General features: G+C 38.3%; 1 long non-coding RNA gene across 1 annotated transcript; it reads left to right on the top strand.

Annotated features, from left to right (window-relative positions):
* Positions 1 to 388: 388 nt before the first annotated feature.
* Positions 389 to 4497, top strand: LOC133802912 (uncharacterized). Its single transcript, XR_009877706.1, has 3 exons — positions 389 to 625; positions 2461 to 2574; positions 4174 to 4497. It is a non-coding gene; the product is annotated as an uncharacterized LOC133802912 (long non-coding RNA).
* Positions 4498 to 25535: the final 21038 nt, after the last annotated feature.

Here is a 25535-nt window from a genome sequence, read left to right on the forward strand (position 1 = left end):
TTCTTGCATAATTATTTAATATGAAGCATATAATTACTGTAGCTTAATAGGTTAGTATGAAGCATATAAGACAGGCTCACCCTTTTATTATTGGTTTTACTATGTTTTGTTTTCTGTTTCAAGCTATATTTCAGCTTATTGAGATAGTCCCTTGATCTCTATTCTTTGTATTTTTTTTCTTCCCCATTATTAATAAGACAAAGAAGTTTCTTCACAAAAAGAAATTACCATAGCTTAGTTTTCCTTGGAAGAAAGTATTTAATTACTTTTAATGTTTTAGTTCTTAAAATGGACCTAAATGCATATTATCTTGATAATAATTTGTTAAATATAGGTGGATTCTGACGGATGTGTCAACCTTAGTGGTCTCTTGAAAGTAAAACCGGTTATGGAGAGAATGGTAAGTATCTTTACCTGAGAGCTTTATCTCTGTTAAGTTGGACTTGTAGATCTCTAGTTATGAGTGGTAATGCAGTTTTATTCATGCTCTTGTGCTAGCATGTTCGGGTTAAACCTGACTGCCTCAAGGCGCACCTCAGACCGCCTCATGTTCGGGTCTTTGTCTCCTGTGAGTTATAATATAATTTGATGTTAAAGCATTGGATTGGTACTTGGCTTGCAAGAGGTATGTTGTATTTGATTTTTCTTATTTTTAAATCTTTCACAATTTTTAATATAAATTGTATAACTTTAATGGAGTTTGGATATCTTAGATATTCATCCGTAGTGAAGTAGGTTCTGAGAATTATGTGTGTTGCGGTGATAACGAAAGGTTGAAAACTTGCATGTCTTAGTGAAGTAGGTTCTGAGAATTTTGTGTGTTGCGGTGATATATGGATGAAAACTTGTGTGTTGTTTGATTTGTTTGAATTGTTTGTGTTGATTGTGACAGTTTGCTAGGCTAGTAAATTAGGGGATATTTTATTTGATTATGTTAATTGAACCCATCATCCTTATTTTTATCCTTTGTTTGATTTTTTCTAACCCAAATCTGAGTTGGCTTTTAGAGGTTTATTGTTTCTGTCCAATGGTATAATATAAAACAGTCGTGGAATATTTGTTTTTAAAAGTCAAAATTTAGGAAGTCTTATCTTGTCAATACTCAGTTTTTTAAGAGTCGTTTTGGAGTGTAGTTCATAAATTGTTTAATTTTTTGTCTTATTGATATTGCATTTCGCTTACTTTTATTTTTGTAATTATTATAGTCTTAGGTATTTTATTTAATCTGACCTTGCTTTTGTAATTATTATAGTCTTAGGTATTTTATTTAGTCTTAGGTTATAATATATTGGCAGATTTTTGCTTCTTTTACTTATGATTTCATTTCTGCATTGGTTAGGCTTTAACTGTGTGTATTTTTAACTTTGTACTGGGTTTGGTTGTCCTGATTATTATATTCATGGATTTAAGAATTCTTTGACCTTACTAATCTTAAGCTTGCTTAGCAGATTTAATTGTTTTTCAGATATTTATTGGGTTCTTTTCTTGTAATGCAAACCATGTGTTAGTGAAAATGTCTCAATGGACTAATATTGTTAAATTTAGTGAGTGATACTTCTATAGGATGATGTGGGTGTTAGTGAAAATGCATCAATGGACTAATATTGTTAAAAGTAAATAGCGAATGAATGCTTTTTTCATAAAACTAAAAAATTATTTCATTTCTAATCATGCATGTATTTCTTGAACATTTCAGGTTACAAGTATTTCTTAGAATGAACTGAAAAAGAATAACATGCTAGTTAAAAATAATTTTTAGGAATTGAATTTTTTTCTTTCTAATAGTTAAGAAATTAGATATATATTTATCTTATTTATATGCCAAGTTTTTGGAATTGACTAAATCTTGTGTTCTTTAATTGATAGAATTGTTGTCCTCTTTGATTGATATAGTGGCATCACTTTAGTTTATGCGTTGGGTTTATGAATGCTTATTTCGTTCTTGAGAGTGCAACTTAAGAATGGGTTTTGTGTTTCACAATTTTCCCCCCTACTTACATAGTCCAATCCTATTTGGTTCATATAATCATAAGAATTTGAGTCAAGAAGTACTAACCTTGTAGTAAGGCACTTTAGAGCATAATGAAAGATTAAAGAGGCATTGGTAATTATTTTTTTAACATTTTGAAAGCTAAAGCTAAGCTAATGTATTTTCTTTTTCTTTTTCTTTGCATGCTATTTTTCTTCATGAGATTAGTTTATTGTTCCACAGTTACCACTGAAGTTTCAATTTGTTTTAAGCATTTAACTTTCTTAATACTATCATCTTGTTTCACTTGCTGTTTTTATGAGTATCATCTTAGTGGGGAGCATTCATTTATTTTATTTTTTTCACAGGACTTTCATGTTATGTCAGCTTGTTTCTTAATTTTAAATTGCATCAAACTCACCTATAAATTTAAAGCTCAATCAATTTCTTACTGCATATCTTCTTTGTTTCATGCTTATTATATACTGTAGCTGCAGTGTGGGGTTAAAGAAATGAAACGGATTATTTATTGACAAGTTGCCACCACAATCAGCATCTTCCCATATTCTCTCGAATTACTCACATCTCTAATCAACTAATACCAGGTTCATTCATCTAATGATTTTATCTCTCTCTCTCTCTCTCTATGAAGCATTATCATAATAACAAATGGAAATAAATGCTCTAAGATTATTATTATTAATAATATCTATTTTCTTGTCTGCTTCTTTGTTGATGGAGAACACTTTAAAAAGTGGTGGCCAACTTTTAAGTCTCCTTCTCTATAGACATAAGATATGAAAATATCCTCCTTTCATTTTGTTTTGCTTTTAGTCTAATGGGATTTATACATATAGAGAGAGAAATTTGACAGCTTATTGTAATTTTTTCTTTAAAATTTTCTTGGATTATAATTAAAAGAGTGGAGGCACATGTAGAAAAAATTATTACAAGTAAATTTTTTATCTTTTTCCTTTTTTAAATGTGTCTCCATTTGTACAAGTTGCAATATGCTTTCGTTTTCTAATTTATTAGATAGATTTTGATTTATTTTGCTTTTTCTTTTAAGGATAAAAAGCTTCCAACTTGATCACATACGTACGGACAAATAGTTTCTCCATCCATATACTTAGTTTGGTATTCATTTTGGGAGTATAGTGCATGCTAGTTTAAGCCATTATCATGAAAGTCAATTCCTAAAATATCTAAACTTTAAAAAACCTCTTACAAAGAAACACACTACTTTAATCGTCCATCACAATAATAAACTAATATATTTAGTAAACGGTATACTATTTTTCTTATGTTTATTTGGAATCTATCAAAATGACATTTTCATAAGCATCAATTTTACAAAATATTAACGATGTTTTTAACATAATAATATATATGAAGGGGCAAATGTTGTTCTGTTGGGGACCAGTAGTTTTGTTCGTATATAAAATGAGTTGCAGCCTCATTATTAAGTACAAAATGTAACCTTGTCACTCACAACAGTAGTGCAGCCTTCACATCTATATATATCTATGATCTCTCCTTCTACTTCTCTGCCTCAAGTTAGGGGTCATAAGCCTAGGCTTTTGTTGGGGCCTTTTAAAACAGATCCGTGACTTCATGGTTGCCTTTTGGCAACACCTACTGCTTCTCATTTTTTCACTTGTGAAATCTGAAGAAAAACCAGAGAGAATGAGATTGCATAATTCATAACAGGATAAACGAACCTTGATGTTTGGAATAAAGTTTATATTTACTGCCACCACTAATATGGCTTTAAGATTTATAGAAACAGATTGTCTTGTTTAAAACTCCTCAATATAATTTGTTGCATGCTTTTTTGTAAACCTACTTCCTATGATGTTTACATTACTTTCCTCTATGATATATGCACAATCTCCTTATGCAAATATATTAGACTATTATACTTAGTCTATCTATAGATCTTCCATGATCAAATGCTTATTATGAAAGTTAAACAAGTAAATTTATCGATATTGATGTTTGATATTAGTATCAGATTACTTTTTGGGCCATTTTTTCTCTCTGGTGACAGTAACCCATTTGTGTTTATCTTCATGTTAAGAGGAAGGATTGTTATTTTCTCTTAATGTTTTCACAATGCTCCGTCAAGTTTATTGTTTTAAGTTATTATGTATTGTTCCCATAAATCCTTCAGTGGTTTGACTGTTTAAAGCCTCTTGGACCAGACTTTATGCGAGTATGGGTTGATGTTGATATTGTACCATAATCTTACTTATTTCGCCCTAATAATGCGATGCTTACAATACAAGAAGCAGTTGGTTCCACAGTTTCATGGCCTTCTAAAAAAGTTATTCCAAGAGGTACATTTTCATACTAAAAAAAGAACCAATGTCTTATAATTTAGTGTTTGGTTTCTTTGTTTTCTTTGGTGTAGTTGTGAATCCATTATTTTGTATGTGGTGTCCTCTCTTGGATATAATTTCCATAGAATTTTTCTTGAAGTAATTTGTGATGCTAGATACTAACAATAAAATATTTCTTTGTTTATTTTGCAGATGTGACAAGCGAAATAGAAAAGGATACTTAATTTTGAATGCTTTGTGTTGGGCAGTTGTAAAATATTTTGTGTTGAAAGTAGTAACTTTTCAATATGTTGAATATTTAAGACTAGTTGAATACTTAAAGAACATTTTGTTGTTGATGACGGTGTTGAATGTTTTAAACTAATTTGTGGATTGTTAATACAATTTTGAATGTTTTTACTTTTTGTTATTTGAAAATCAAGTTCATTTGATGATGCTAGTATATATTAGAAAGCTAATTTTAATTATATAAAAAAAAATTAAAATATAATAGAATAAATTAGTGTTATATAAATGAATATATAATGAGAATTTGAAATTATCTAAATATTAAAATAGTATGAAAATTGTGTTATAATATCTATTACAATAACACTTTTTATGTAAAGAATTTTGTTATGCAAACTTCATTATATAACACAAATAATGTGTTATACTAAAGTGTAGTATAACACAAAAAATGTGTTATACTAAAGTGTAGTATAATACAAATTTATAAGTATTGAAATGTGTTATATAATCGACTATAAATAATATAATTAAACACTTATCTATTTATTAAAATAACACAGAAAGTGTGTTATCATTGATAGTATAATAACACATATGTATAACAATGATAAAGTGTTATGTAAAGTACCCTGACCTACGATAACATAGTCGGTCTTAACACATCAAAAAGTGTTATGGTATGTTTTGATAACACATTTTTGGTGTTATTAAAAGCATTTTTTCTTGTAGTGGTAATCCGATGGAAGCTGGCGTTGAGGTGGAGATTCTAGATGAGTCTTGTACTACCTCCTTATAATTGTTGTATCCAGGAAGTTTGAATGGTATTAGGACCTAAATTTGTATACTGAGAGGTGCACTGTCTAATTCGTCTAGCAAGTGGGAGATGATAATCAGAAGCCATAAGGGCTATCATAGAGTTAGTACCGAGGGATATAGTTATGGACCGTAAGGGTGGATTACCTTAGAATGCATGTAAGATGAGTGGATACAAAAAGTTGTGATTCAAAAGATTAGGTTAGCACACTTTGTTTCTCGTGAACGAGTATCACAAGATGCATATGTGCGAAGGGAGACTGTACGTCTCTATGGTACACTAAGGTGGATAGTTTCGGATTAAGACCCTTTATTTCCCAAATTCTGAAAAAGGGTTGTAGAGGACTTAGAATTATTGGTTACCTTCACATAGACAGACAACTTGAAGGAACGACACAGACTTTAAGAATTTTACCTCGAATGTGTAATTTTTTGAGGCATTTAGATAAGTATTTTCCCTTGATTGAATAGTCATGGTGATGAAATAGGGTGACTCTGAATAAGGTACAGTGAGATAGGGAGTGAGAAGTACTTGTTCCGAGTAATGAAATGAGAGACAAGAAGTATTGCGGTTCAGAATTTGTCCGGAGGACCAATGAAGTTATTAGGATTGTTATGGCAGGAGTGTCTGCTTTATTAAAAGGGCATAAGAGTTCGCAAATATAAATATGGGAACGGGGAGTTCCAACACTGGAGACCTTGTACTTCTCTGATTATTGTGGACTAAAAAGATAAAATAGTTTGGGAAAGAAAGAGGAGTTTGGACTCATGATTTGATAGACTTTTGAGATCCTACTATGGACTAGACCAGGGGCCTACAAATAAGTCTTACCCTAGCATGGGTAGAGGCTCATAAGGTGTTACTAGTGCCAATGTCAAGGAAATAAGTGCTAAGTACTACCACTGATGGGGTGAGGAGACTCTAGGATTTCAACGGAATTTATTATACAAGGAAAAACCAGTGGAGTTTTGTATAAATAAGATAAAGTCTTACAAAATAAGACTGTCACTCTTGTGAGGGTGTTACAAAGAGATAGCAAGGTAAAGAACTAGACTCTAAGGCTATAGTCAAATTTGCGGGTTTGGTATCCCAAGACATTTGAATAAATTTCGAGGACGAAATTTCAATAAGGAGGGGATAGTTGTAATGTCCCAAATTCACTATTAAGGCTAAGTGCCTTGATTACGGTGCCTGGAGGGCATAATAGGATATATATGTTGAATTAATCGAATAAATGTGTGACTACGTAGCATCCATGATTTATATGGTAATATATTTATATATGCATGTTTATGTGTATCAGATATGCATGTGGGCCCGTTCTTGTTAATAAGGGCATAGTTGTAATTTTGACCCGTTGAGGGTATAAATGTTCTTATATGTGTTAAATGATTGAGAGCACATTATTATGAGGATATATTTGCAGTATTCGGCTCGAGGTGATCCTAGTGAGTGGATTAGCAGAATAGTCACAATGGGGTCCAATACTCGGCTTGGGGCGAGCTTAGGGGTATTTCGAGGATTTAGTGCGTATTTGGGATTTATTGGTTAACAGAAAATTATTTGGTGATTAAATGGACACGCCTGGATTAATTAGGAATTTATAGTACCACTTGAGGATTGGTGGGAAATGTGGTAAATGATGGGTTTTCCCTTAAAGACAATAAGAGATTAAGGATAGGATAGGGGCATTTTGGTCTTTTGTGTTAAGGGATATATTCAGGGAAACCTCAGGAAGTTATTAGAAACAATCTCTCAGCCACTCCCTCTCCCTCTCTTGTGAGTTCTCTCTTGCTCCCTTGGTGTGCATAGAAGTCTACTGAAAACTCTTGGAGAATTGGTGCAAAAGTTGAGGATTTGAAGCCTAGAGAGTGAGGAATCAAGCTAGGATTACCTGAGGATTAACTCATGATCGTAATTTGAAGTAGGGGTAAGTAAATTCCTATGTTTTTATTTAATTTTGAGTTTGATTTTTGGTGTTCTTGAATTTTAAACTCATGGTTTGGATTTTAGACTTTGGTAATGTTTTAGACTGATTTTGGGGGTTTATATGTAGCTTACAATGTTTGGAAATGTTTGTGAGGTATACTTTTTTTTTTTTAGACTGTGATGAATTTTGGTGGGTTTGGCTTGAAGGAAATGCTAGGAATTTTGGGTTTTGGGCTCAATTCGTGGCCCTGTTCTTCAAGCGCCACGACCCGTGTGTGTGAGGAGGCTGAGGGGCCTTTGTAATTTTTCCCAGGCATCGCGGCCCGTGTCCCCAAGGAGAGAAAGCCTTAGGCTCTGACTTGTAGCGCGTCATGACTGTAATGGGCTAGGCCGCGACTCTAATTGATGAAAATAGCCAAAATAGATTTTCAAGCTCGGGAACTCAAACCTAAGTGCTCAGAAAAGATTCTACTACCTATGTTACCTTTAAAGCTTTTAATTAGTTTAGGATTTTAATTGTTATCCATTACCACATTTTCATTAGGTTATACCGTTAAGGCTCGAGAGTAAGGATCGTGCTCGGGACCACTCTAGACATTCAGCTCATGACTCGAGGTAAGAAAACTGCACCCAGGTTGTGAATGGGGCTTAGACACCTGTTAACGAATATGTTGTGATGGTGAATATATCTGTTTCTGAGAACATCTGGGCAGGCATGTTTGAATATGCTGCCTTTGATTGCTTGTTATGCAATGTATATATGTGATTATATCTATTTTAAAGGTCGGTCTAAGGGCATCGGGGGCTGATAGCAAGCGTGCGGAATGCAGCCCGGCCTAAGTGTGTCAGGATCGCCGATAAGACCTAAAGGTGCAGGGCCTGAACATTACACAATAAATAGAAGTGTTGTTTTCACTTAACTATTTGTACAGATTGATGAGATTGGTTTATGCATTTGATTGAGCTAAATATTACTATTGAGATGGTTGCTTATATCTTGTTATTGGTTTAGTTTATTTATTTAAGTCTATTGTTATCATACTATTGCTCAGTTGTGTGTGTTAATTTAAGTTTTCTCGCTGAGCCTTGGCTCACGGGTGTTATGTGGTGTAGGTAAGGGAAAGGGTAGCCGGACCAGCCATGAGTTGGAGAGCTTCAAAGGCAGTGTGTACATATGCAGCCTACTCGACTGCCACAGCCGGGATAGCTGGGAGGAACTAGGGTTGAACCTTGATTTTTTTTTGCTTAGGATGGCTAATTTGTATTCCATTTGTCTTTTATAGGCATGTAAATAATTTTTTGGGATCCCGTGTATAAACTAATATTTTTAATGAGAAATAATCACATTGTTGACCAAACTTTTTAATACCTAACCTTGACTTAGTCCTTAATTACACATTTAAGTCCAAATGACTCGCTTAGCGAGTTAAGCACTATTTTAAACACACAGTGTAATGGTCTTGGCTAACCATGGCATTACAAGTAAGCTGGAACCGCCATGAGTTGGAGAGAATTAGGGGCGGTGTGTACATATGCAGCCTGCTCGACCGCCATGACTAGGATTGCTTGGAGGAACTAGGATTGAACCCTGTTTTGCACTTAGGACGGCTAATTTGTATTTTATTTGTCTTTTATCAGTCTGTAAACACTTTTTGGGATCCCATGTATAAACTAAACACTTTTAATGAAAAATGATTACTTCGTTACCAAAATTTTTATTACCTAACCTTGGTTTAGTTTTTAATTACACATTTTAGTCCAAATGACTCGCTTAGTGAGTTAAAAACCATTTTAAACTCACAATGTAACGATCTGGGCTAACCAGGACGTTACAACTTTGTATCAGAGCATTCTAGGGTTAAGGGTTCCTAAAGATTGGCTGGGCATGTACACTCGTCGCTAAAGATAAGCTTGTCTGACAGTTTGGTATCCAATAACATGATTATGTGCTTAATTGCTTAATTGAACATATGTGTCTTATCTACATGCGAGAATTGAGAGCATGACCTATATATATATATATATCTTGTGGGAGCAATGCCTTTTAATTGATTCATGAACTTTATAGACCTGTGTTCTGGTATAAATATTGTATGTGGTTATTGTGTTGTTTGGTTCTGTTCATGGGATAGTTCTGGATATGATTATCATGCCTGATAGGTTAAGTCATTGACTATAGAGAGACTCAAAAGTTATCTATCCATGGCTGTCAATTGGATCAGAGAGTGTTAATATCGAGGCTGCAGATGATAATCAGGGCCAGAGCCCTCCATCTGCCCCCGGGAATTGGGAGTAGTTGTTTACTACCATGCAAGTAAGAATGCAGAGGCAAGAGGAAGAGATTAAGTGGTTGAGATGACAGGTTATGCCAGGGAACGTTGCTCCGATTGCTTTGCCAGTAGTGGCAACAGTTTTGGCTCAACATGAGGGTGAGAATAGTTGCACACTATTGTATGAAATATTCCAGAAACATTATCCTCTAGCTTTCGAGGGAGGCCTAGATCCGTTTAGAGCTTAATAGTGGATGGGCATGATTAGCTCTATCGTTGACTATATGGGAGTGGTAGGCAATGATAGAGTTGTTTGTGCCACGTAAATGTTGCGAGAAGATGCTTGAATGTGGTGGGAAGTGTTATCCTAGAGCTGGAATATTGTCATGATGGTTTGGGAAGAATTCAGACAAATGTTCAATGAGAGGTATTACTGTGACGCAGTTCGAATTGCAAAGACCAACGAGTTTATGAATATAGTTCAGGGTGGTATGATAGTGATAGAGTATGTCAATGAATTTGATGGGTTGGATAAATTTGCTTTTGATCTTGTACGAACTGATGTGGCCCGGAAGGAGTGATTCATTCGAGGATTGAGCTCTGGGGTGGCCCAGGGCATCATGATCACCCCAGTACATAATATTTCTACCTACGCTCAGGCAGTTGGGACGACCCTTGCTATTGGGGAAGCAAAACATGAGATATGGAGTTAGCAGAAAATTGATTGAGTTGGTTATAGGAGACTTTGGTATGAATCTTTGTATAGCCTAGTTTACCAAGTAAGGGACAACCATGGACTGTAAGAAAAGATGGTGACTTCTGAGTTTAAAAGGAAATGACCCATTTGCATTCACGAGATTCCTAGCTGTTTTGGTGGGTACCACCAGGGTTATATCAGTTAGACGAGAGGGAAACTAGATTGGCCAGTGAGGTTTCAGATGGGTTTCTCAAGGATTCACTCGAATTGTTGTTGCATCTAGGGATTGAGTGTGCCACGCGAATAATGCAGGGATAGAGGTATCCGAGTATTCATGGAGAATGGCACCAGCTGAGTGGAAAGAATTAAAGGTTCAGTCGAAGAAGTTATCTGACTTTGGGATTTATTAGACAGAGCTTCTCACAACAGGATATGTCAACACCATTTGTTAAGAAGAAGGAAAAGTTTGTGAGAATTTGTACTATATATGGATAGCCGAATAAAGTAATTGTTAAGAATAGGTATTCATTGCCAAGAATGGATGATTCATTGGTCTGGTTGCAAGATAAGACAATGCTCTTAGGAATTGACCCTCGATATGATTATTACCAGCTGAGGATTAAGGAAAGAGACATTTCAAGAATTACCTCTCGCACCAAGTATGATGTGATGGATTTTCAGTGAAGGCTCTTGAACTAACCAATGCTCTAGCGGCTCAACTAAATTCAACAAGTAGAGAGTACATGAATGATTTGGATAAGTCTTATTTGGATCAATCGAGAATGTTTTGGACTACTTCCAGTTAGAAACAGAACACGGGTAACATTTTTCCTTGATATCACAGAAGCTAAGGATGCAGGGATTGCAAGTAAGGTTCCAGAAGGGATGAGTTCTGATTTCTCCAGGTGATGTTCAAGGTCACGTTATGGGAAGTCATAGGATCAAGCATGATTTAGTTAAGATAAAAGCAGTAAGGAATTGGCCAAATGAACGTTTTAGAGGTTAAAAGCATTGTGGCACTGCCATACCCTTGATTGAAGTAATGTAAGGACCTAAAGTTTGTCTGAATGGATAGTAGGGTACTAGATTTTCATAAGTTGAAATAAAAGTTGATTATCACGCCATAGTATAAGTATAAATATGTGGTTGATTGATAAATATGGACGGTATGGTGGATACTGTCCTAGTTGCTTAAAAATGAGGAGTTCATAGTGCGGCACGTTAGGGGCTAGGGTGTGCCCGTGTGTAGACTGGAAAGGTGATTGTTCACACTTCATAGTGGTTAAAGGAATAAGAACATAGATGTTTTACACGGGACTTTGAGTTGACAATATTGCTAGATAGCCGCAGTTAGGGTGAGGTGACAACATTTATGGGAAAGAAGTACATACACTAACATAAAAGGTAAAGCATTTTGTCACCCATAGGGGCTGAACATGAGATAAAGGCTTTGATGAGAACTGGTGAAGGACTGACAGTGAAATCCTTTATTACCCAGGGAAAAATAAAGTGGAGGTTGACACCTTGAGTTGGAAAGGTTTGTGCCAGTTGTATGATTCACAATGGATTACAATGAAGTCAGATGAGGAAATGACCAAGATTGGTATAGAATTCATGATTGATAATTGGGAGATATACCTATACAAACAATGAAATATAGAAAGAAAATCTTGTACGAATGGCTAAGAACCCTACTATTTTAATATGGATAGGTTAAGATATGAGGATCAAATACGTGTTCCGATGAATGTTGGCATCAAGGTTAAGATTCAAGATAAATCCTATACAACCCATCTTGCTTATTGTATCCAGGAATTTCGAATGTGTGTTAAGACCTAAAATCAGAATTTCAGGGGCCTCACTACCTAACCTTCAATGAGTGAGGGATGAATATCAGAGGTCAGCGAGGCTATTATGACTTTAGGGCATCCCACAGCTAGTATGGGTGAATATAATTATGGACCTTATGGATGGATCGCCTTAGATTTCGGGTAAAATGATTTTGTATGAGAAGTTGTGACTCGACATACTAAGTTAACACACTTTTGTTTGTGTGAGTGAGTTACTATAAGAATTAATATATGAGAAAGGATATTGTACGTCTCTATGGGGCACCAGAGTCGATAGTGTCGGATTGAAACACTTTATTTATTTCCCATGTTCTGGAAAGGGTCATAGAGGGCGATGAGTATAATAGTGGAATTTTGAATTATTGGTTACATTTAGACAAATTGACAACCTGATGGAACAACTCAGACTTTAAGCATTAGACTTTGAGTATGAAAGTTTTAAGGACATTGAGGTAAGTACGATCCCTTGATTAGATTGTTACGGTGAATATCGGTCGACACCGGAGTGACTTGGGATAAGATATTGTGAGATAGGAAATGAAAATTACCCATTCCGGGGAACAAAATGAGAGACAGGAAGTATTCTTGTTCTGAAACAGTCCAGAAATCCAATGAATGTATTAAGGATTGTTAGAGGAGGAGTATTTGCTTTATCAAAAAGACATAAAAGTTCGCAAATTTAAATATGGGAACATGGAGCTCTAGGATAGGAGACCTTGTGCCTCTCTAAGTACTGTTGATAAAAAGATAAGATCATTTGGAAAGAAGAAGAAGATTTGACTCTAGGTTTGTTAGACTTTTGAGATCCTAACAAGGACTAGGCCAAAGGACTACAGATTAGCCTTACCCCAACATGGGCAATGGTTCATAAGGTATTACTGGTGTCGTTGCAAAGGAAATAGGTGTTGAGTACTACCCCTGCTTGGGTTAAGAGACCCTGGAATTACAGTGAGACTTATTACGTAAAGAGAAGCCAGTGGGAACTCTAGATAGAAAGGATAAACTCTTAAGGAATGAGACTGTCACTTTTGCGAGAGTGTTGCAAAGAAATTGAAAGGTAAAGCACTTGACTCCAAAGTTAGAGTTAGATATGCGAAACCAGTATCCTAGCATGTTTGAATAAATTTCGAGGACGAAATTTCTATAAGGAGGGGATAGTTGTAACGTTCCAAAATTTCTATTAAGGCTTAGGGCCTTGATTAGCGTGCCAGGGGGCACATGGAGTAATTATGTGGTAATTAATTGAATAAATATGTGAGTATGTGAATTATATGATTTATATCATGTTATGGATGCTGATGCTTGTTTAGGTGTATTAAATGTGCTTATAGGCCCGATTATGTTAAAATTGGTATTTTCGTAATTTTGGACCTGTTGAAGGTATATTTTATTATATATGCTATATGAGTGAGACCACATTATTATGTGAATATAGTTCGGCAGGAAACGACCCTTTTGAGCAATTTAGCAAAAAGTCACTACAGGGTTTAATACCCGACTCGGGGTGAGCCTAGGGGTATTTTAATAATTTAGTACATTGGGGTTTATCGGTTAATGGGAATTTATTTAGTGAATATTTGGGTATGTCGAGGTTAATTGGGAATTTGTGATGTTATTTGTTGTTTAGAGGGGAAATGATGGCAAAGGACAATTTTGCCCTTGAGGGCATTAGAGAACCAAGGTAAAAGCTAGGAGTAATTTGGTCTTTTCCATAGCCTTGGATTACCTTAGTCACTAGAGTTTTGTAGAAACCTTAGAAAAATCAGAAACAATGCTCAGTTCCATCTCCCTTTCTCTCTCTCTCTCTCGTTAGCTCTCTCTCTGTCTCTTTTTCTCTCTTAGTTGGTTTAGGGGTTCTTTGAATTTGAGGGAATTTGAAGATTTGAGAAGCAGAAATTGAATTAGGAAAAACTTAAGGATCAGATTGCTCAGTAGAGGTAAGGTTTATGCTTTGTTTTGGGTGAATTTTCTAGTTGGTTTCTTTATGTTTTTGAGCTTAGAAGCTCAAGATGGATTTTTGGTATTAAGGAAATTTTTGTTAAGTTTTGGTGTTTCTGTGTTGTTTGAACTGGGTTATAATGATTTTGAGGCTTAGTTATGGCCTTGGGACTCCATTGGGATTATTTTTTATGAATTTGGTTTGGAGGAAATAACTGGGAAATGTTGGAAACCTAAGTTCGCGGGGTGGCGCCGCAGTGCTATTCTTGGACCATCGCGGCCCGCATGAACCCAAGGGCTAAGGCAGTTCTCTAAATCGCAATAGTGTCGCGACACTTGGTAAGCTGCGCCGCAGCGCGTTTCTTGGGAAATCAGCTTCAGGGCTCTCTGTTTTGGGGCAAGTCGCGACCCTTCAGGGGTGCGCCAAGATGCTAATTTGGAGCATTAGCCAAATGAGGTTTTGAGTTGTGGGAACTCAAACCTAAGGGCTCGGGAAGGATTCTACTACACTATTTAGTAGAATTTGAGGTCCCTGGGGGCTTGGGACTCAATTCTGAAACCTGTATTCGCTCGATATTAATGGATATCCTTTATTAAGAGTGTGACTAAGGTACCTCTAGGGCTCGAAAGGGAATCGTGCTCAAGGGTCGTTTCTAATGATCTAGTGCTTGGACCTAAGGTAAGAAAACTAGTATATGCACTTAGAGCTATTGGTTGGTATGCTTATTAGCCTTGAATTGGTATGCCTATTAGCCTTAAATTACTTGTGAATGTATGGTATGACTGATGCTTGGCCATCGCATTGAGCGTGAGGGAAATCGGCAAAGCATGTGAAACGTTGGTCGTGAAAGCAAGTTGATTTGGGTTGTGTCCCCTACTTGCCCAACGTGAACTGTGAGCTGAGTGCCTGTGTACGCGTGATTAGTGCCCAAAAATGCCAAATTATTAGTTTTAAAGTGTAAAATAAATTATTTTTTAATTAATATTTTCATGGAGTTATTGTAATATATTTTATAATTGAAAATATTAATATTATATAATTTTTGTTTAATTTTCAGGAATTAATTTCATTTGGGCATTAATAAAAAGCAAGAGAAAGAAATGAGTAAAGGTGAAAAAAAGAAGTAAAAAGTAAGATTTTTGGAACAAAAAGGCCCATTTCAAAGCCCAAGCCCACTGCCTCCTTCCACTCTCCCCAGCGCCAGGTGGCATGCCTTTGTTGCGCCATGCGTTCGCAAGCCAGCAAGCTAGCAGCTTGAAACCCACCCAGCGACCTGGCCTCGACCTGGTGACTCGCCTCCTCTCTAGCCTTTGCCCCTTGCCCAGTCACGCCACATGGTACACTCCCACTGGCTGCGGTTGTGTCAAACCTCCAGCTTCCATAGTGCTTCCAGCACAATCTTTTATGCACTTTGGGTCTTTAACCTCCCATTTTGAGCTTTAAAGCTCTTTTTTTTTTCTTGGTGTTATAGAAAAAGGGAAATTTGACCATTCACCAAAATAGCTAGGTTAATATTAATAATAAGATTTGATTTTTTAAAATAAAATTTTATTATTAATATTTCAGATTTATTGTGTAAACCTCATTTGTTGTTTAATTTCTTTTTAGTCATTTTCTCCCTCTATAAATAGGAACTCTTTCTTTCACATGGATATGTAATTTTTAGAGTAAAGAAACTATAGCAAAATTTCTACTCACTTTCTTCTCATATTTTCTTCTTAGAATTTTGTGAGAATCATGAGCATAATGGCCTAATCTTCCTAGAAAGATTAGGGATGATTCCATAGGCTAGTGATGTTATTTTGCTATTTTAATTTACTATGTTCTTAATATAATGCATTTGAGTTGTTTATGTTCTTTAATCCTCATCTTTATTTTTGTTATCTTTATTTACTTGTGCTAATAGTATATAGGATTAGTCATGCTCCTTCTATGTGCTTCTAATTAGTAAAAGTAATATTGATACAATGCACCTCGCTCAGTTGAACCGATCGGTCGAGCTGTTTTTCCTGGGCCGCTTAATTCATTATATGACTAAGATGAGTATTCTTTTGTAAACTGTAGAACGTGTTTACAAGTTATATGATTGGAATGACTGTATCTATTATTTGCGAAACATGTGATTACTGTTTTGAATATTTGTATTATTGTTATACTATGTGTGGTTTTCTTACTGAGTCATGGCGCACGGGCGCTCTATGGTGTAGGTAAAGGCAAGAGTAAGTTGGACCAGCCATGAGTTGGATAGCTTCAGGGGCGGTGTGTACATATGCAGCCTGCTCGACCACCATGGCCAGGATTGCTTGGGAGGAACTAGGGTTGAACCCTGTTTTGCTTCTTAGGAGGGCTAGTTTATATTATATTTCTCTTTTATCAGTATGCAAACACTTTTCGGGATCCCATGTATAAAATAAACACTTTTAATAAAAAATGATTACTTCATTGACCAAAACTTTTAATACCTTACCTTGGTTTAGTTTTTAATTACACATTTAAGTCCAAATGACTCAATTAGCGAGTTAAGAACCATTTTAAACACATAGTGTAACAGTCTTGGCTAACCAAGGCATTACAACGTTGTTGCTAAGGCTGCCGAATTGAGTGCTCGCAGCGGGAAACCATGGAGTTTTTTTTTTCTTTTTACTTCGATTTGGTTGTAATGGTACTTGACTTATTTTGCCTTAGAGGTTTCTCTAGATCTCTTGTTTTCTTCATGAGGAACTTTAACTAGTCCTGCTATGTCTTATTCTTATTTTGTGATGTAACATTATCATGTCCTTTTATGCATGTGGGCTTTTTATTAGCACATATTTATTTTGAAAGGGATCCATTTGTCACCTCTTTACTACGCTTGATACGTATCTGTTGGTTCATCTTGACTACTTATAAGGATACGTTGACCCTTTGGATTCTCGCTATCCTTTTATATATTTTTGCGCGCACTTGTTATTTTGTTCGATAAGCGTCCTTCTCATCATTATTCACAGTACTATTTTTACAAGCGTCTTCTTTGAAACCTATTATGGCTAGTCGAATTTGGTCGTTCTAGACTTATATTAAGACCCTTTGTGGGGTTCCTTTTCTTATTTTTGTTGTTTTCTCTATTTTTTTTTAGGGGGGGGGGGGGGGGGGGGGGGGGGGTGGGGTCCCTTAGGACATACAAACCCTTTTGAAGTTTTTAAGGGTATTTAATCCTTACAAACATAAGGGGTTCTTCTATCGAGGTGCATAGGCCTTATTTCTTTATATGTGCATTTTTATGTCAGTCCCCTGCCCCCCTAAGTGGTTGGAAAGATTTATCTAGTTAAGCACTTTGGATTGGCCTTTTCTTCCCTTTTTTTTTGTGGCACATGCCTTTGGCAATTTTAATTGGCGATGAGGGCATACTGAGTTGGTTAAGTGCTTCGAACGACACCCATATTTGTAAAACAACAAAATTTCATTACATTCGGGAGCTAGCTCAAATAATTCCTTTGATTCATTACATTGTAAAAAAACAGAGGCTAACTATTGCAACCTTTTTAATTCATTACATTAAACATAAAATCTTACCAGGTACTCTTGCCTTGGCACGAACCGCTTAGGTTACCCTTTAGGTTTCCTTGTCCTCGATATGGCCGACATCAAAGTTTTCAAGGTTTTGTGGGTCTTTGATGTAGGATGTTGCAGTGTTTTTTAGTCTCTTAGAGCGCTCGTGGGTATTTTGTATGGTTGGCTTGAAGCACAGCCCTGACCTATCAGTTCCAAGGTGGTCGCGGTCATTTTCCACCCGGATGACCTCTAGGGCTCTTTCATAGAAGTTGCCCATGTCTTCAATTTGTCTTGTGCACATACTCTCCCATATTTAGTCTTTGGATGCAATCTTGCAGTGATAACCATTTTAAGCTCATCCTGTTACAACCTTTTCACTTTAGCCATTTCTACATTAATTATTGAATGTAGTCTCTTAGACTTTCACCTTCGCCTTGCTTTACATACACCAGGTTCCCAATGGGTGTCACGTTTCCATGGGAGGGGTAGTGTTGCCGGTAGGAATCCCCTTCATAAGGTGCCATGTGTGGTACCTTGGATTGCATTACTTTTGAGTGGGGCGGGAGAGGGCTTGCTTGTTTCTCCCCTGAGAGTTGAGCATTTGTATTGAACTTCTCTGCCCTCATACTTTCCCTTTGTGCGACTGCTATCCTGCTTCTAAGATCTTGTATGGTTGCATCATGTTCCTTCCTCCTTGCACTCAACAAACTCAAGAGGTTGATGGTGGGTGCAGCTTGTGTCATAATCTCCGTCATGGGAGGATTCAAGAGGACTCTTTTTCCTCTCATCCCTTCTTTGTATGTTGGGATCTATTTTCTTCATTTACTGGTAGTTTTCTGGAGGTAAGGGAGATTTCACCATGTGCCGGCTCCCACTTTCCTAGCCGCATTTCTGATATGGAACTCTTGTGGGGCTCTAAGCATAGGGAGTGGTCCCTTGAAGACTGGATTCTTCCATTGCCAGTGGGAGTGGTCATACTTGGCGAAAGGTACATCGGACTTTGCTTGTACCATGCCATTGAGAACCTTTAACATTTTTTTGCACCGACTCTTTTAACTTCTAGTTTTTAGTGCATAGTTCATCTATCTCTCTGTCATTGTCTAGAGTTCTGATTTCCTCAATGACTTTGGTATCTAATTTTTTGGGGTTTAGTTCCCCATGGATCATAATTTCCATAGGTTCCCATGATTTGGCGGCTACTCTAAGGGAGGTGTTGTAACACTCCTTGGCTTCTCCTTATTATCCTTTCAAGCTTGCCACTCCTCCTCGGGTAGGGAACTTAACAGACAGGTGATATATCGAGGTCACTACCTTTAATTCTCTCAGAGAGAGTCTCTCTAATACTGCATTGAAATCTGAAGTGCAATCTACTACAACAAAGTTTACCATGACAGGGGTTTGTCTGGGTAGCTCCCCCATGGTGAGGGCTAACTCAATTGTTCCTAAGGGTTGTATCGAGTCCCGAGTGAATTTGTATAAAGTGGTATGATAGGGTTTCATCTTCCTGGTGCCCAACCCTATCATCTCCAATGCAAGGTGATATATGATATCTACGGAACCACCATCGTCCATGAGGACCCGATGCACTCTTACATTGGCTAGTTGGATGGTTAGCACTAGGGGGTCGTTGTGGGGGATATGTACCCCTCGTGCATCTTCCTCCATGAATGTTATCAAATCATTTTCCCCTTTAAAGCTATTTGGGGTTCACTTCAACATGCTCATGGTGCATGAGGGTGAACTTCATCTAGCTTCCTTGGCATATCTATCTCTTCCCTTCCTCAACTCTCCTCCAAATCCTAGACCTCCGAAGACCATTCTTACCTCCCCCTGCACCTCTAAGGCATGTCCTCGGGTCTGCGGTGAGGCTGGCTTATCCTCTGGTCTTGGGTTCTCCCTCCTGACATACCTGCCAAGGTTCCCCGTGCGTATGAGTTCCTCAATTTCCATTTTTTAATGGGTACACTCCCCCGTGGTGTGGCCAATATCCTTGTGCAACTGGCGATACTTATTGGGGTCACTTTTGGATCAATCTCTCTTCATTAGCAGGGTCTCTTGAAGGGGACCTGATCTTAATTTGTGAGGAAGATATGTTCCCTGGTATCTGTCAGTTCTGTATAAAAGGTGTATGACATTTTTCTGGGTTCACCTCTGTGTTTTTGTTTTCTCTGTTGGTCGTTCCTTAGACCTTCGTACACTCTCTTCTTTTTTTCACCATTCGAGCCTTAATGAGCTGAAGGCTTGGATACGAGTTCACTTATTCCCGCCTTAAGGTTCTCATGGCCATGTTCGACGCGGATGTATTTTGGTGCCCTTTCATAGAAGTCATCTAAGTCAGTGCCCTCTCTTTTGAGCATATTATCCCATAGCTTCCTACCTAGGTGCACTCTAGGCGTGACTACCATTTTCAGTTCTCCTCAAGTCAGGCTTCCTACCTTAGCCACTTCTATGTTAAATCTGTGAATATAGCTTTTTATGCTTTCTCCTTCTCCCTCCTTTACGTTAGTGAGGCTAGTGCTCAGCATGGTGTAATTATGTACTGCATGGTGTTGCTGAACAAATTCGTCAAAAAACTGTTTCCATGACCTGATTATTCCTAGCCTTAGCCTCTTGAACCACTTGTATGTAGCTCCCTTCAGCGTGACGGCGAAGCAATGGCACCTTGCTTGGCTATTGATTCCATTGAATTCATCAGGTGGTTAACGGCTTCCAAATGGTACTTTTGATCAGTAGTACCCTCGTATGGGGTCATGTGAGGCTCCTTGAAATTGGCTAGGAGCTGCTCCATCTGGATTTCTCTAATGAAGGTTGATTCGTAATCGAATTCATCATCATCCATGTGTCCTCCGGACGCGGTAACTATCTTGCTTTGAAGACTTCTCATCTCCTCTTATTCAAGGAGTCTCTTAGGTCAAAAAGGCTAGTCTTCCCTTTTCCTACATCCTCAGCGGGGGCCATGGGAGACTGACCTTCTCCTATTGAGATCCTCCCTTAGTTCAGAGGGTGCTTCTCTGCAAGTGACTTCAGTTCCATTTCTATGACCAATGTCGCCCCTCCACCTTTTCTCTTGGGGGTACTTTGCAGGCTTAGACCCTTCATTATACTTTCCCCGAGGAGTGTTTCTAGTGGAAAGTCGGGTCCTCCAGTCATCCATGGGGACAGTGGTCTCTCCTCTCTCACGTTCATTCTCCCTATGCTTGGGAAGGGCATGCTTGACTTTCAACACCTCTTGCATGTTCTCTAAGGTGGTTTCCAGCCTTTGATTCTTTTTGTGCAACTCGAATATCTCATTGTCATATAAGTGAGTTCTATATCTGGAGCTCATGGTGTGTACCCGCGGACTCTTGTCGGGCCTGCGCGTAGTGGGACCTGGATCCTCGTGGCCAGAGCGCGATGCAGTTGGTAGTTGAAGGGGAAGGAGCTTACCCAGGCCAAACACGGGGGTGGCAGATGGTTCTAGATGACCTCTGTTAGGTTAGACAGCCAGGGATGATGGCTCATTTTCCTCTCCAGAGGCTGGATGTTCCTCCAGAATACCTCCATTCTTAGGTGGTGGAGGGTCTCTTCTGGAGGCTCTTAGTTGGTCTCTGTCAAGGTTGATTTCAAAATCATGAGATTCCAATAGGCGTCTTGAACGCCTTGGAAATTCTTCGTGTCGGAATTGATGGAAGAACAACGGCTTAATACTTGTCCTTCCCATAGACGGTGTCAAACTATTGATGGTAAGAACTCGTCAGTGAATTAAGGTTGAAAAATTCAAAGACTTAGTAAGAAACTTAAGAACTTAGGACAAGTTAGAAAAACTTAGACAAAAGTTGCAAACAAACAATGGGGGAAAAATTGTGTATTTCTCTTAGAATTATCTAGTTTTGCAAAAATTTCCCAACCCCCTTCCTTTGAGAAGGGAGGTTCCTTTTATAGGTGAGCACTACTGGCTCCTACTACATAGTTGTAACGACCCCAAATTCTCTAATGAGGCTTAAGGGCCTTGATTAGTGTGCCAGGAGGGCATAATTGGGTTAAATGTGGTTTGCATGAATATATTGACTTAAATGCATAATTATATGATTAATAATGCTTGTATGATTATATTGGTATTAATGTGATATATATGGTATTGTGAGAACCACATTATTATGTGGGTAGGTCTACAAAGCACGACTCGAGGCGATCCTAGGGCTAGATAGCGAGGAAAAGTCACAACAGGGCTTAACAGTTGACTTTGGATAAGTCAGGGGTATTTTAGATATCGGGTAGCTATTTAGACTATCGGGTTATGAAAATAAATATATGGAGATATATTTGAGGTTAGGAAGTCTAGGCGGGAATATTAGGGGATTTTACCGTTTTGCCCTCGGGGACGTTTCCGGCACCCCGAGCCTCGGGATTGACTCAATGAGATAAGAATAGACTGAAGCTTTAGAAAAACAGGAGATAGAAAATTAAACCGACCTTTATTATCAGCCTTTCCTCTCTATTCTCTCTCAAGGAACACAAGGAAAAGAAACACTGAAATTTTAAAGGAATTTGTTGGAATTCAGCTGAAGCATGGTGGATTGAAGGAATGATTTAGAGGCTTAGCTCAAGAACTAATCAGGAACTTAATCAGGGCTAAGGTAAGCACTGAATTTCCTTTTCTGTGGTTAGAAACTCTGAGTTTTTGCTGGGTATTGAGGTAAATGTGGTTTTGATGTTTAAGAGCAGAATTAAGGAGGAAAGCTTGGATTTGTCTTGGAGAAGTGGTTCAGCAAAAGAGTTAAGTCTCAATTCGTGATTTGGAGGTTTTAATCTAAGTTTTTATGGTTGGTTTTATTGTTTTAAAGTTCTTGAGTTTCAGAAATTGAAAAGAGATTTTAGTGTGTGTTAGGCTGGGTTTTCTGTTGAATTATGTTGTTTAAGTCATTCTAAAGGTGTTGGGATTAATTGGTCATGAATTGGGGAGCTTTGGGATGGCTTCGGATGAGGTTTAGATGTTGGAAATGGTGGGTTTTCTGGGCACGAAGGGAAGGGCCGAGGCTCTGTTCTAGAGCACTGCGGCCCTAGGATGAAGAAGATCCAAAAGGGCTCGGCCAAGGGTGAGCGCTGCGGCGCCCAATGCAAGGGTCACGACGCATGTCTCCTTCCAAGCAAGCCCTTGGCTCTGTTTTGAGGGCAGGTCCGCGGCTAAGCTTCAAGGGCCGCAGCCCTTGGGTGCACACTTGAACATTTGGGGATCTTAGGCATGGGAATGTAGTCTAGAATGCTCGGGATCGATTTCACCACCGTGCTTGGTGGAATTTGGATTCCCGGAAGTTAGTTTTGTAACCAGAAACCCTTATCTGAATATTAATGAAACCCTATACCTTGGTTGTGACTAGGTGATAAAAGCTTAGGCTCGGGAACGGATCGTGCTTGAGGAGAGTTGCTCGTAATCCAAAGCCGCAAAGATCAAAGGTAAGAAAACTGCACCTGGTTGAATATCTGTGATGGGACTAAGGGTTCCCTATTATGTATGCTTGAAAGGATGGTATTATGCCATGCAAGCAAATTAGTGAACCAATGGCCTAAGGGTGCCAAGGGTTACACTAGCGCACAGGGCGCGGCTTGGCCACTGGTAGCCGAGGACATCTTAATATACACTGAGCTCGGTTTAAGCAGGCTGGAGTAAGTGGGATAAACAGAGGGTGCGGCCTAAGTTTTCGGCCCTGAATATTATGTGATATGTATGTTATAAGTGTTTGATTGCATCCATGATTCTGAATTTATGCTGAATGATTAATGTGGATTATATGATGAGAGTTCATGCTTAGAGAGGTTGTTATCTGTTTCTACTGTTTGTGTTGCACATGTTTTCTTGCTGGGCCTTGGCTCACGGGTGCTACATGGTGCAGGTAAAGGCAAGGGCAAGCTTGATCAACCTTGATTAGGAGAGCTCTGCGAGCAGAATGTACATGGCCAGCTGCTCAGCCGTCACGGTTGAGGTTTAGGCAGGGACGCGAGACCATAAGATTGTCCATTTTGCCTTAGTATGGCTAACAGTTGTTCGTATTATTTTTGAAGTTTGTAACCTAACTTTTTAAACTCTGTTCCTTTTGGGATCCCATGTATATAATAGTTTAATTATATAAAATGAAACTTTTGAGACCAAAACCTTTTTAACCCTAGCTCATACATGTTTAGTGGCACGCTTTTAAATTAATGGCTTCATTAGTAAGTCTTGCACCTTTATAAGTACACAGTGTAGCATTCTTGGCTATCCAGGGCATTACAATAGTGGTTCCATGGGGACAAAAGCTTGCATCCGCAGACTGTAGGTGATCATGGTGCAGGTAGTAGTGGTGCTGAAGAAGTGGTGGTCGTTTCTGGTACAAACAAGACACCTTCAGGAATGCTCCAGGCTTTGCACTATTTTTTACCATAACTACTTGTCTCGTATGGATGTCAGAAGCGTGATTGTGAAGGCTTCACTGTGTACTGCCCTTGTATTGCCACTACTTGTCTGGCATGGATACTATATCCATGCTTTTGGTTGCTACGTACATTTCGTACCTGTACATGTACCACGTACCTAGTGGATGTTTTCATTTCCACAATGTGCATGTGCCTCAAGCGTCTTTATGTTTTGCTAAGTATCATATTACTTGTAGTATGCCCTGTTTGTGGCTCCTAGCCTAGAAAATAGGGCAGGGCCTTGTCAGCGAGGCGCATGTTTTAAACAGGTTTTAGGAATTATCACCTTGCAAGTTAGTTCAGGGATGCAAGGTGCAAGGGACCTTGTGCGATCAGGTTGCAGCTACCTTGGCGTGAGGTGCCTGCTTTCTGTGTTACACCACCTTAGGAACAATGTTATACCCCAGGCGTGAGGCACAATTTATGTGTGTGGCACCTTCCCATGCGCGAGGTGCCATCTGGGTGTGAGGCATGCTCCTAACGCTAGGTGCACTCCTAGTGTGAGGCGCCATCTAGGCGTGAGGCAGTCTCTTGGCGCGAGGTGCCATCTAGGCACAATAAGTGCTCCTAGCATGAGGCACACCCACGGCGCGAGGCGCTCCCTACATGCTAACTACTCTCCTGGCGCGAGGCACCACTCGGGAGTGAGGTGTTACCCTAAGTGCGAGGTAGCTCTTTTCCTTGGTGTTAACAAATTGGCTCCTGAGGCATGGATCTATGTTGGCATGAGGTGCCTTGCTTAACGAGGCACCTTTCTTGGTGAAACACATGGGTCTCGCAAGGGACCTCACAACGTGGTCTCGCCTGGGTGCTTTGTGACAAAATTCCCAAAGTAGGATGAAAGAGCCTCGAGTTATGACCTTGTGAGGCATTGGCGACAAAGAGGCCATTTTGGGCACATGTCAAAACGCTTTCACTCTCCATAGTTATAACTACCTAAAAAATTGAATCAAAACTTAGTGTAACTATTCCTGTTGTTTCAAAGTTCATCGTAAATACAACTGACTAAAGTTGACGTAGGTCATCTTTTGGGATCAAACAACTATAAACTTGTATCTCTTACAATTATTTCCGCATTTATTCTCTATCTTTTGTTCATTATATTATGATTGATTAAATACATAGTGAAATTGGTTAGGTACGAAGAGGTGCAACAACCATAACGATTTCACTAAAGTCAACATGAGCGAGTTGGGTTTTGGTATAGGCATATATAAATTATGTTTTTGGGTCCAAAGTATTAAATTGGAGTATATAAGAGTACCTAAAAGTTTGGATGCATTTGAAGACATTTTGGGGCACATTTGGGGGTGCCAAGTCAGTAGGAGGCGACGCGTTGATTGGTGCCAGGCGATGTATTGCCTGGGCGGTACGTACGGGACCATACAATTACGTAATTTTGGCTCCAAAACTTAATTTGAAATGATCTAATCTCATTGGTTAAGACTAATGAGGGTTCCTATACTATTTAAAGTGGTCATTTGAGTTTTTTGAATTGATCACTCAAGCCTTTTAAGGCAAGGTTGGTGGCCAA

The sequence above is a fragment of the Humulus lupulus genome, chromosome 1 (genome assembly GCF_963169125.1).
Source record: "Humulus lupulus chromosome 1, drHumLupu1.1, whole genome shotgun sequence".
Classification (NCBI taxonomy): Eukaryota; Viridiplantae; Streptophyta; class Magnoliopsida; order Rosales; family Cannabaceae; genus Humulus; species Humulus lupulus.